At 42.1% G+C, this 12,681-nt stretch overlaps 1 protein-coding gene across 2 annotated transcripts in view; it reads left to right on the top strand.

The window, feature by feature from the left end:
- GORASP1 (golgi reassembly stacking protein 1) overlaps positions 1–12,681 on the top strand; it is an 86,795-nt gene that overhangs the window by 20,322 nt on the left and 53,792 nt on the right. The window lies entirely within an intron of this gene.

A 12,681-nucleotide genomic window follows, 5' to 3' on the forward strand; every position in this document is an offset into this window, starting at 1 on the left:
ATGGCTACAACCTTACTGTTCCCCTAAGCACATCCATCTTACTCTCATTCCCTAAACCACTTCTGATTTTATACCTGCCAACTTTCATTTTTGGCATTGTTTTCAGGCAATATGTACCTGTCCTCATTAACACTGATGCATTTTGATCAAAATTACAATCCTTTTTAGCACATCAGATGCCTACTTGTGCCAATAAACACTCTGCCCCATGTGTTTGACTGGGCCTAGCGCCAGTGACAAGAACGAATCCAACCAAGGTCAATAAGAGTCTTCACACAAGGACTCCCATTGTCCTTGGTTTGATCCATTCCAGTTTTATCGGCACAGGTGGGGCAATGCAAGTGGTAGGAATTTTGATTCCTGTGGATTCCGGAAGTTTCCGTCTCAGAAATGAAATGAAAATGTGTGACTTCAGGCAAAGTTTGAGGTTTGCAGGGCACTGTGGTTAAACAAAACAAAAAACCTAATGGGATCCATGCAAGTCAAGCCGCCCTGGACTCAGCCAAGCATTTTTTTTTTTTTTTAAAACAAATGTACAGGGTGGCTAGGTTTTCCTAGGTGGCAGCTGAGCTAGGGTCCAAAATCTGGAGTTACAAATCGGGAAAAAGAGCGTAAATTTTCGGTGGAAAGCTGAGCTGCGTTCATGTTGTGTTTTGAGCCATTTCCTGTTGCAGGCACAAGGTCTAATCACACAAGTTTGATGCCATTTTTATCGGGAGACCTTTGAGAATGCCGGATGGAAGGACGTTTGTGGCTCCCCGCAGATTCTAGAGCTTTCCATCACAGAAATGTGTGGGTGAAAGAACCACTACTCCTAAACTCTATTTCTTCTGCCCATTTCAGAAATACAGAAGTTTCCTTGATACCCATTTTTTCACTCTGCCTATTTCTCTATAAGAATTGGTCTATACTTGGTACTCACTGAAAAACCATTGTACAGTGAAGGTCAGTTGTTGGTTCTAGGTAACTTGGGCTTTTGGAGAACCTACAAACTCTATAAATACTCCCACAATCAGAAGGGTCTTGCTGAAGTAATGGTTTATTGCTTTTGTCGGTCTGCCATCATGACAGAGATGGAAATGTAGTCACAAATGCCCGATTTTTATTCATTTATTTTTCTTTCCCGTCTCCCCATGCCCCCCATCATTTTCAATGTTCTGTTTCTTCATCTGCTAAATTCTTTGGGAAAACCTTAAGGGATCTATACATATGGCCCCTTGCTGAATTCGGGATTTTGTCTACTTTTCAGAAATCTATAGCTGTTCTGAATCACCCATGGGTTTCCACTACAAACTGGAAGTATGATGGGAAAATAGCAAAAATGCTAACAGTGGCACAAAATTAGTTTTCTTGATTCAGCTCTGCATGTTCCTGAAAGTTGGGAAGATGGTGACTTTAGTACAGCAAGCTGTTCGCGGATGCCATTTTTAGGGAAAAAAACAGGCACTTGTATTTGGAGTACTTTCTCCTTATTTTTCTCAAACTCAAAAGTTTGCTTTATTTTGCTTATTTTCTCAGTCCCTCCAAGGGAATCCACAAACCCTGGGCATCTTTAGAATCCTCAGGATGTTGGAAAATGACATAAATTTGACGCGGATCACTCATGTGGATAAAAAGATATGGAGGCCTAAGCGCAAACTACCCCAGATAGCTAAAAAGGTCTTGGCACAGGGGAGGAATAAACCTAGCAGTGAAAGGGTTAAAACTCATGTTGCCAAAATGCATTTAAAAACTGTCTGCCCAATAAACAATTGGAGCAAGACAATACTCTGAAACAAATTAGGTGTCCATATGTTTTAACTGTCTTAATTTTTGACCTATTTCATGGCCATATGCTATCCTGTGCAGATACAGTTGGTTCTCCAGTTTCTCCTGTGTACAGAAATAACAGCCCTTGGACAAAATCCTCCCTCTTCTTGCATCTAGGCCTGGGCAGAAGAGAGGAGCGACTTGTGTGTGAACCACAGTGAATTAATTTGGCAGTGCTAAGGTGATTGGGTTGATGGCCAAAACAGAAGCTTATGGTGCCGTGCTTCTCAAGCTCCCCTGATGCCAACTAGCAGTATACATTAAAAACAGACACCACCTAAAAGCTTATGAAACTTGAAACTGCAACTCCAATTCCTCCTTTCCTCACTTGTTCTTAACATGCGCTTTATGAATGCTCTTTAGCGGTGTAGTGGATGTGTTCAAATTATCATCCCGGCAAACCTTAGGCAAATTTTGGAAGATATCCATTTCTTAACACTTGGCCATTTTGCCGCTACAGTTGTGGTGTGTCATGGTGCTGCCTGCACAATTCTCCCGGTACATAAACAAATACTCCAATGTTTGAGGGATTAGGAACCAGGATTCGAACTACCCTGTGGCACAGCATTTCCATAATACACACAATTTTGATCGCACATTGCTTTTGAACAATAATGTGCAGATCATCTCTTCGAAGAAATTTTGATTTGGGAACTCGCTCCAAAGATGCAAAGAGCTGCAACATTTTATTCGATTGGCTCATATGTATTTTTGTTAGGAGTGTAACATTTGTGCTTCTACAACTATGATTGTATGGGATCAAAATCTGCTTTATGGGTCAAACTGCTTCCTCATACAAACTTTGTGATTCATTGTGTGGCATACATTTGAGCATGTAATCAAACACATTACTACTAACTCTTTAAACAGTGAAAACGAATAATAAATATGCACTTTCCTTAAACTTCTTGACCCCAGTAGTTAAAAGGTGGTTAAGGTATCGCAGAAGCCAACACTCCCATTTCCTCTCTGGCTCACCAATTGTCCAGTTAAAAAACAAAAACAAAAAAAAAACAGTAGTGCTCTGAAATGTCCTAAGTTCTCCATATTCAGTTTTTTTTGAGTCCCCAGAGTCTTGCATATATAATTTATATGCTTCTTTGCATCCTGTGGCGATATGTTTTCTTGCAGACATGAATACATATTACAATTTTAACCCACTTATAGAACTCATTTGGAGTTCTTGAGCTTGTGTGATCTTGTGCGTTTTCTATTTTACGTGCTGCTTTATGACAGTCATATGGCAGGTGTAACAAATTTATTGACATGCATGTTTCTAACATGGACCACACCTTTTGCTAGAATGCAATAAGACAGCTGGGATAGTATGTACATGTCTTATGGTCGGGGCTCATTTTTGATACTGTATTACAATTCCTGGATAAGAATTGTGGTGTGTGTGTACATGTTAAACTAAAAAAAAAACAAAGGTTACAGGGACGTTACAGTTGGGTTCTGAATTTACTTGTACAAAACCACAGAAATTCAGCAGTTCAAATCATCTCAAGTACCTATAACTTGTGCCCTAAGGTAACTGGAACTCATGCCCTTGCCATGCACAGTTTTCTTATCCATAATTATGTTGCGGTGATAATATCAAAGATGGCATAGAAGATGTCATCAATGATGTAATATGTGAAGGGAGTAATAAGTTGTGCATGGCGAAGGCATGAGGTATAGTTATTTGAAATATCCCGAACTGCTGAATTTCTGTGGTTTTGTACGAGTAAATTCAGAACCCAGCTATAACGTCCTTGTATCCTTTTTTATTTTCTTCACTGAATTTCTTGTGTTTTTTTTTTTTTTTGTTTTTTTTGTGTAGTCATTTTAATTACTATACGGTAATCTAACCACCGTCACGCACAGCCTTCGGCAGTGTTCTGTGGTGGTTGACCACAGAGCCAGTCTGTTAGTGTGTGAGTGGGTGTGGGAGTCTGAGTGGGTGTGAGTTGGACACATGAGTTTTGGGGTGGTCTGTCAAGTGGGGGATGAGAAAAGGGGGGCGGTTAAAAAAAAAAAAGTGCATTTCCCATTTTAAAACCATATGGATTGTCAATATGACTACAGCCAGAACCATTGGATGGGATTACACCAAATTTGGCAGAAAGGTAGCTTTTGGTCTGCAGAGCACGATTTTTTCTTACTGTAAATCTGTTGAGTAGTTTTTGAGATTAAAAGAAAACCGGATTTGTATATCTGGGTGGAGCCTAAGCCCAGATCTCAAGGTGAGATCTGATGGGTCGTCAGCACTTTAACCAGAAAGTGATGGCAGCCATCTTGGGACAAATATACATAATAGTACCCCATTGAACTGCATCGTAGTGAATGGCAGGTTTTGAGGGTTACAAGAAAGAAAACGTATAAAGGGTGATAACACATTTTAGTTACAATATAAACCATTTGTTGATGGCACCATAATAATTTTAGGAATTGTGGTGTGCTCTAAGGTGATTTTATCCTACTGGTATTTCATGAATCATGGTGCAGAGAACTCTTTTTACACATGATTTTCCCATACAGGTTTATGTAAAGGTGCTCCAGAAGCTAAAATGAGCATATTTTCTGTAAATTCACATCACCTTTCCCAGCCATATGAGAATGAAGTCATACGTGTACTTCCAACAGGAGCAGCCTGTCAGTTGCTTCCCCTGTGTTCTACTGCTAACAGTCTTATTTATGGCAAATGTGTGGCACACCTGAAGTTGTCTTGATTGAATTAAACTGGTAAAAAGTAAAATATTTTATTTACAAAGGAACAAAATGAGGGGGTTCATTTTGTCATAGAAATTATGGTTAGTGTTGTAAAAAGGAAAATTAGCACATGTTTTAAGTGAGTTCTCAAACAATTTTCTCTTCTGTTTCAGTAGAACATTCTGACATGTGGACTGAATCATGCACTTTCAACACTAGCAGCAGAGACTGCCAGTTAACTCCCTGGTGATCAGCAGCTTAGTGTTTTAATGAGCAACTAGAGTGCCAACATTCAGAATTTATGCCAAAAGTGTGGCATATCTGAATGCCACTTTTATGGAATCGAAGTGGAAAGCTGAAAGCAGTTTCTACTGAGGATACTGCAGTAAATAAGGAAATTCAGGCTCTTTGTCCAATTATGCCCCCCTTACCCTCCACCCCCATGCATTTTGATGAGCATCATACTTAACTTTAAAGCCCTACAAGTGCATTGGAAAAAAAACAAAGGTTACAGGGACGGTATAGTTGGGAAATTTTAAAAAAACCTTAGAATGGCCAAGACACCAAAGGTTACTCCTCCTTTGCCATGCACAGCTGATTACCTGAGATTACATCACTCATGACACCTTGTTTGACATCATTGATAATATCACTAACCTTTGCAATACAATTATTGATGAGAACTGTGCTCGGGAGGGCACGAGTTATAGTCATTTGCAATAACTATAATTATAACACCTGAATCTCTATGGTTTTGTGATTTTGAAATCTGAATCGAACTATAAGGTCCTTGTAACTTTTTTTTTTTTATTCACTGAATTGGTCACCACTAGGTAGTTACTAGTTAGATCCTAGTTTCTTTAGAAAAAGCTGTTTTTTGCTTGCCTATATCTTTGGTGCCCCTTGACGAATCTTCACAAACATATCCCAAAACATTGGACACTCAGATGAGTTGCTGTCTGGAAAGTTACATCACCGTGATCTGTGAAGTGGAGGCCGGGTTAAAGGGGGAGTGAAATTTAGAGCGTTTCCAATGTTAATTCCCATAGAAAAAATTGAGCAGCGATAGCGCCAAACCACTAGACAGAATTACACTAAATTTGGCAGAAAGGTAGCTCTTGGTCCAGAAAGAGCCTTATTTATTTGATGTAAATCAGTCAGGAGTTATTGGAAAAATTAAAAGAAATGCAAATTTGTGTGTGTATATATAGGGACGCAAAGGATTTGCAACTCCTTCCCGCCTCATGCTGAGATCTGATTGGCTGCCAACACTTCAACAAGGAAGTGTTGGCAGCCATGTTGGGACTTGGCTTGAGCAGAGTCCCAGAAAAAAAATGTAAAAGCAAAGGGGCCAGGGTACAGACAACCTGACTCCCCCCTCCTTTACCTCCGGTGGTGGGGTCTGGGTGTCTGTACCCAGCCCCTTTTCTCTTACACTGCTGAAAAGCATTTTTTTCCCCAAAAATTTTCGCCCGGATTCGCGGTGGATCCACAGATCTGGGAGGGGGGTGGTGGAAGAGCGCGGGCCAGGTCCCGGGTCCCCCTCACCCCGCAGCCTTTGGGACCACCACCTCCCGGGGTAAAAGTAATTTTTGGTGTGGGGTAGGTCCATCAGCCTCGCCCACAGCCCCGAGGCTTTCATTAATGTAGATGCTGGGGACACATGTCCCACCCTCCCCCTACTACTCCAGGGAACGACACCTCCCTGGGGATTTATGCATTAAATGGAGGGGGAATCCCCTTGAAGCAGTGGCACTGCGAGTTAATCCTTGAGGCTTAACCGCAGTGCCAGATAGCCCATAAAACACATTTTGCTAAATAATAAAAATTAAATATGTAGGGAATGCCCTTGAAGTCCCTGATAGCCCATAAAGGACTAAAAAAACAAACAAAAAAAATTAAAGAGGGGAAAAGAAACAAGAGAAAGCAGTAGCTGAGCATGCAGGGTTTGAGTCCAGTGTGTGTGTGTGTGTGTGTGTGTGTGTGTGTGTGTATGTATATGTGTATATATATATATATATACACACACGCACTTATAACAAATGTATTTTCATTTAAAAAAATGAGTTCTCTCTCTGACTTTCTTTCTCGCTCTTTCAATTTCTCCCACTCAGACACATGCACCCACTCAGACCCCCTGAATTCCTCATGCACCCACTCAGACCCACGCCCACTAAAACACTGATGTCCACTCTCACACCCAGACAGAGGCACTCTCTCACACCTATTCTCACCCCCAGAGAGGACACAGCCAACTCACGCCATGCACAGCATGAGGTTGGGTTGTTAGGGGGGTTGGCTGCAGGGCCAGGTCTTGCGGGCAACCTCCGTTGTGCACAGGTTACGGCTGTGCACGGTGCAAGGTTAGGTGCTTGTTAGGGGGTTGCCTCTGGGCCTGGCCGTCCTGTGGTAAACCACCACTGGGTGGTTGGATTAACATATATTAATGAAAATGACACACAAAAAGCAAGTCATCAGTAATCTGAATGCCAGGACATAGGGAACGGATCGTGAGGAAAAATGGAGTCAGAGTATATAATTCAATTTGATAGCAAACAGCCATGGGGTTTAAATAAGGATGAGGAACTTTATGTTCATATTGAATAATCCTTAAATTATGTTAATAGTGTCATGATTGTTTTCCAGTAGTGTCATAGATAGCAGCATGTTAATATTAGGCTGGTCCTTGAGGGGGTATATCCTTAGAATTACTGATGACTTGCTATTGTGTGTTGGCCCAAACTCCCTAGAAGTGGTATCAACAGGTTGTGAATTTGATGGAGGACATCCACCATATATTATGTATGTTAGATGTTTCCAAAAAATGGCCAGTTGGCCTTTCAAAGCAGTGATCATTATGTTAGGCAGTTTACGTTCATATGTGTATATATTTATTTTTGTTTAAAAATGCAAAAAAGCTAAAATTATTTGAGAATGATGTTGGAAATCCACAAAAAAAGTACATGATTGTTTTAGATACTTATAGATAGGATTTTAATTTATCAAGAAGTTTGGGTTTCAATGATACTACTTTTATTTAATGATCTGTTTTCTATGTCTAGGGAAACAAAGGGTATATTTTGTAAGGGAGAGGGGGGGCCTCTGTAATGATTTGGGCTGATGAAGACTGTAACGGTTGAAATGCGTAGCCACTGCAAGTGGAAATTTGGTTTCATTGTAAGACTTTTATAGCCTGAAGTAAACTTTCGACTTGTTTGGAGTGCCGCAGGTTTTTTTTTTTTGGGGGGGGGGGGGGTTCTGCAACGTGTGTATTACATAGTGGTGCTTGCCACTAGGTAGCTATAGTAAGGACCTAGTTTCTGTAGAAAAAGCGTTTTATTTTACTTGCTTAGATCTTTGGTGCCAGTTGGCGAACCTTCACAACCTTTTCCCAAAACAATTGACACTCATGTCAGCTGTTGTCTGAAAAGTTTCTTGGGCCGGTGGGGGGTTGGAGTGGACTTGGGTGGGGCGGTTTGAACAGGAATAGTGCCCGAACCACTGGACAGAATTGCACAAAATTTGGCAGAAAGGTAGCTCTTGGTCCAGGAAGCTCCCGTTTTGTTATTTGATGTAAATCCATTCAGTAGACTTTGAGATAATAAAGAAAATTCTAATTTGTGTATATATAGGGACGCAAAAGGTCCCCAGAACCTCCCGATCTTGTGCTGAGATTTGATTGGGAAGGAATTGTTGGCAGCCATTTTCCGACTCCACTTCAGCCAAGTCATACAAAAAAAAGTTAGAAAAGGGGCCAGGGTAGGAACACTATGACCCCTTGGCTCTCGTGATGGGAACCAAGAGGGGACCCCCCCCCATCACTCCCTTTGGGCAAAAAAATATATATATTTTTTTTTTTAATTGCTGTGGTACAGGGTCACGAACCCGCAGCAAAAATTACAAAACAAAAAGAATAAAAAAGCGCAGTCTCCTGCACTTGTTCTAATGAAGCCCCCAAGTGGGCCAGGTTCCGGGGGCATGTTAAAGGAGGGGGGGATATAGGAGCTGTCTTTGAATGAAATTCTGGACCACCACCTCCCTGGTGCTGCCTCTGAATGAGATGTGGGGCTGTGCTGCCCTCTTGCAGCCCAGGGACAAATATTCAGTGACATGCAGGAGGGTGCATGTATTCACCCCTCCCCCTCCATGCAGCCCCAGGGACTGCCACCTCCCCAGGACTGAATTTAAGGAAGATGGGGCGGGGGGATCTGTTGCCGTCTTCTGGCCCCAGGGACCACCACCTCCCCAAAGAAAATTCTTCCCCCCCCCCCCCCAATATCCTGTAATGGCTTTGGGGACCACTACCTCCGGGGTGGGGCACACGCACCCTCCCCAAAAAATAAAATATTAAGGCAGGGCCCCTAGCGATGGGCTCGCTGGGGCTGAAATTAGCCGGGAGAGTGGGGCTGGGTGACCCACCTACCCCACACTGGCCATTCACCCAGCGAGGTAGCACTTATTAATCGGTACAAAGTGCTTCCTCATACGCCCACTCTCACACCCAAATAGACCCTCTAACACACACACTCCTGCCCAGACTGACACTCACAGCCATTATCACACCCAGAGACACCCTCTCAGATCCAGAAAGACAGGCGCTGCAGCCATCTCCTGCCACAACCTGGCCAAACACCATGCACAGCGTTGTGTTGGGTGGTTTGGGGGGTTCGCTGCAGGGACAGGGCAGAGGCCAGGCCCTGCCGTCAGCCCCTGCCATGCACAGGCTCTGGCCATGCACTGTGCAGGGTTGGGTGTTTGTAAGGGTGTGGGTGCTTAAAAGGGGTTGTCCGCAGGCCAGGCCCAGCATCCAACCCCTGCCTCGCACGACCAAAGGCCCTGCGCGGCAGTGATCTGACTAATGTATAGTAATGAAAATTCCTTTACTTTTAAAGCATCCTTAGAAATTCACTGAAAAACAAAGGTTACAGGGACGTTCTAGTTGGGTCCTGAATTTACTCGCACAAAACCAGAGAAATTCAGCAGTTATAGTTATTTATTTCAAGTAACTATAACTTGCGGCCTAAGGTAACCTAACTCACCAGGGGTAAAAAACCTTCAATGTACAGCCCTAGTAACCCAATTTACCCCCCCCCCCCCCCCCCCGGGGTCCATCCAAACAAAGATACAGGGGGGGGGGGTGGGGACACTTGGCCAGCTCCAGGGCCAAGTATGTCCCTAGTGACCCTATCCCTAGGGCCCAGCCAAATAAGAATATGGGAAGGAGGCCATGCAGCCCCCCTCTGACCCATTAATGGCCCTGGGGACACCACCCTCAGGGCCGGGCTTGTTTGCTCTCCCATGGTGGACGCAATTTTAAATTTGGTTTCCCAGACTGGAGAGTCTTCACTTGCGGTGCCAGATGTTAACTCGGCTTAGCAGGTAATGGTGCCTATTTAATACTCATCCCTGCCGACCCAAACCAGTTTTCTAAGCTAATGACCTGTGAACCCACTCTCTGTATTGATGGTTTGGGTGAAAATTCTGGGGAAAAAAAAATGTTATTCCTAGGAAATGGTCCCATGTTTGGTTACTGAAACCTATTCAGCTTTGACCGTTATTGGACGTTTAACCCAAAACTCCACCAAAAGACCAAAATCCCATGAGCTCCCTTGATAATTCTATTAAACACCACAAGGCTGTGGTTCTGCACTAGTCTCGCACTGCTGGATAGATTTGTCCTATGGACTGTTACATTTGTAAACCGAGTGTTTTCCTGACAGTCCTAAAACAATCAGCTGTTTCATGGTTTGCCTTGAGTGACTGAGAAACGTGCCACAGCATGACACATGCACATTCAAAGTATAGGGTGTAGCTGACATTTCTCTTTTGTTACACTATCCAGGGCAAAACGTGCTTGGAAGGAAGCACACAGTAATTGTAGGGCACTTTTCTTACTCATTTTTAGTGTTTTTTAATATTCTTAATTTTTTTATTAAGGTAACACGGACTATTCATTGCCCTTTTAAGTAAGCAATATGTTATTGTACTGGTACCCAGGTTTCTCAAAACTTGAGTACGCCTTGGCTGATGGCAGCTACCATTCTAGAATCAAGGAAACAAAGTTTTGTCGGTTTCCTGCGATTGTATACAGTACCCTAGCCAGCTACGAGAAGAGCTCATTTAGAATCTCAAACTGCTAGTGCTCCTTGGAAACCTCAGGACCTTCAATGGTACATCTAGTTTTTAACTGTGCAGAGGTGGTAAAAAGAAATGGGCAGCTCAGGTCCCTCAATTTAAAAAGGAAAAAATAAAATAAATAAATACCAGAGGAGCCCTTACACTCTTCCTTTGGTCGTTGTCCATTTTAACTTGCAGTTAAATCTCAGTTGTTACCTTACGCATGGTTTAAGAAGAATACTCATGATTTGGCTTATGGTAGAGCCTCGGTATGCTAGTATGATATACCTGTAGATACAAGAGCTTATGATATACAGTGATTCAGCTTCCCAGCATCAGTCCTCTGTTGTACTAATAAAACCTATAATTGAGAATACACCAAGTCACACTATAAAACAATCATTCATAATGTATCAAATTTAAAGTCATATTAACAGTATTGATAGGAAGGTTAAGTTTGAGTTGGTGTGTTGTCTAGTTACTTAAGGTAATGGAAGCAACTTTACTTGGGAAATTTTTTGGAGAACCCACAATCAAGATAGGAGCCTTAACTTTGTTTCATCTTTGACGTATTTGTGGTGTGCACGTATAGCTCAACACCCTTGTAAACTGGTATTTGTTACCGGTGCATATTATGAGGGGCCGAGGGATAACTAGTGAGATGAAACCACATGTTGAGTCATAATTAGACTTCTCCCATCAACAGTGGTAATAAATAGCTTGTTACCTTCATATATAGTTTAGGCCATGCTGTAGTAGGTGGAAACAAAGGTATCTAGGTGCTGAAGCCACACTTTCAGATAAAATCACACTTAAGTTTTTTGTGACTAGAAGATTAATGTGCCTCTGCTAAGCCATTGTACCACACATTCTGAGACTGCAATCAATGGTTTCTCTTTCATTTACTTTTGTTTTTTTTGTTTTTTTTTGGTAATAACATGGAATTTGACTTCTGCAATGCAGTAATCCATGAACTTACATTGTTCTCAAAAGAACACCTGTTAGTGACACGTGTTTTTTCTGGCACGGATTTGGCATAAATATACTTGTAAAGAAAATCCTAAAACCCCTACATATGTTACAGAAGCTAACTGCATTTAGAAGAGTATTCAGAATGAATCAATCCAAACTATCCCAGGCATGGTTATTTACAAGGACCCAAAAACATCACCCACCTTGCTGGCATGCTTCATCTGGTTGCTCCTCAATATTACTGGTTGTTTGGATTGACTCTTTTGCCTAGGAGCTTTTGATTAAGATCTTTTTAAGGTTTTGTGCACAAAGTATAGCACTGGATAGATAATCTAATCCACAAAAAAGAAAAATAACTTCCTAAAGGTAAACTCTAAATAATTGTATTTTGGTTCCCTATGGTAAAGGTGTTTTTTTATTTATTTTTTTTTATTTTTTTTTTCCCTTTGGGTTCCTCCTGCTCTTATACCCTCTCACCCTTTCTTTTAATATATATTGATGGCCTGAATGTTACTAAATTCCAGATAATCTTGTAATGAAAATTCACTATATTAATACAATGTAGTTTGATAACAGTTAAGACGTTCATTGTGTCTTTGGTTTATTTGTTGACTTAGTGTTTAGGTCCATGTCCTCATGTGGTTCAATCAGCCAAAGTTCAGTTACTTTGTTCATATACACTAGAGATGGGCAAGCCACTGATGGCTTGCCTAAGTGCCCTGCTCTTTCTGTCTTCTGGGACTTACCAAGCAAAAGCAAGGTCTAGCTTCTTTTACTCTGCAATCCTATCTGTATTACTGAATCAGTCTCTTTGCCACCAGGTTGCAGCAAAGAAAAGACTGCCAGGCACTGCTGGCTATTTGTATTTCCACAGTCAAAATGCAGTAAGCCTGTCACCGGCCAGACCCTGCTCCCCTGAATCCAGTGGAGCTTGGAGAATGATGTGGCGGCCCTAGAGTTGTCGAGGATACAGAAGGCAAAGGCTTTGGCGTCTGTGTAGGCAGAACACTGCCTAAAGGCCTGCCTATCGGACCCTTGTGCACAGAACAATGTGGAGAACAGTGCGAGATTGTCCGAGGATGAAAGGTGGTG

The sequence above is a fragment of the Pleurodeles waltl genome, chromosome 10, assembly GCF_031143425.1.
Source record: "Pleurodeles waltl isolate 20211129_DDA chromosome 10, aPleWal1.hap1.20221129, whole genome shotgun sequence".
NCBI lineage: Eukaryota > Metazoa > Chordata > Amphibia > Caudata > Salamandridae > Pleurodeles > Pleurodeles waltl.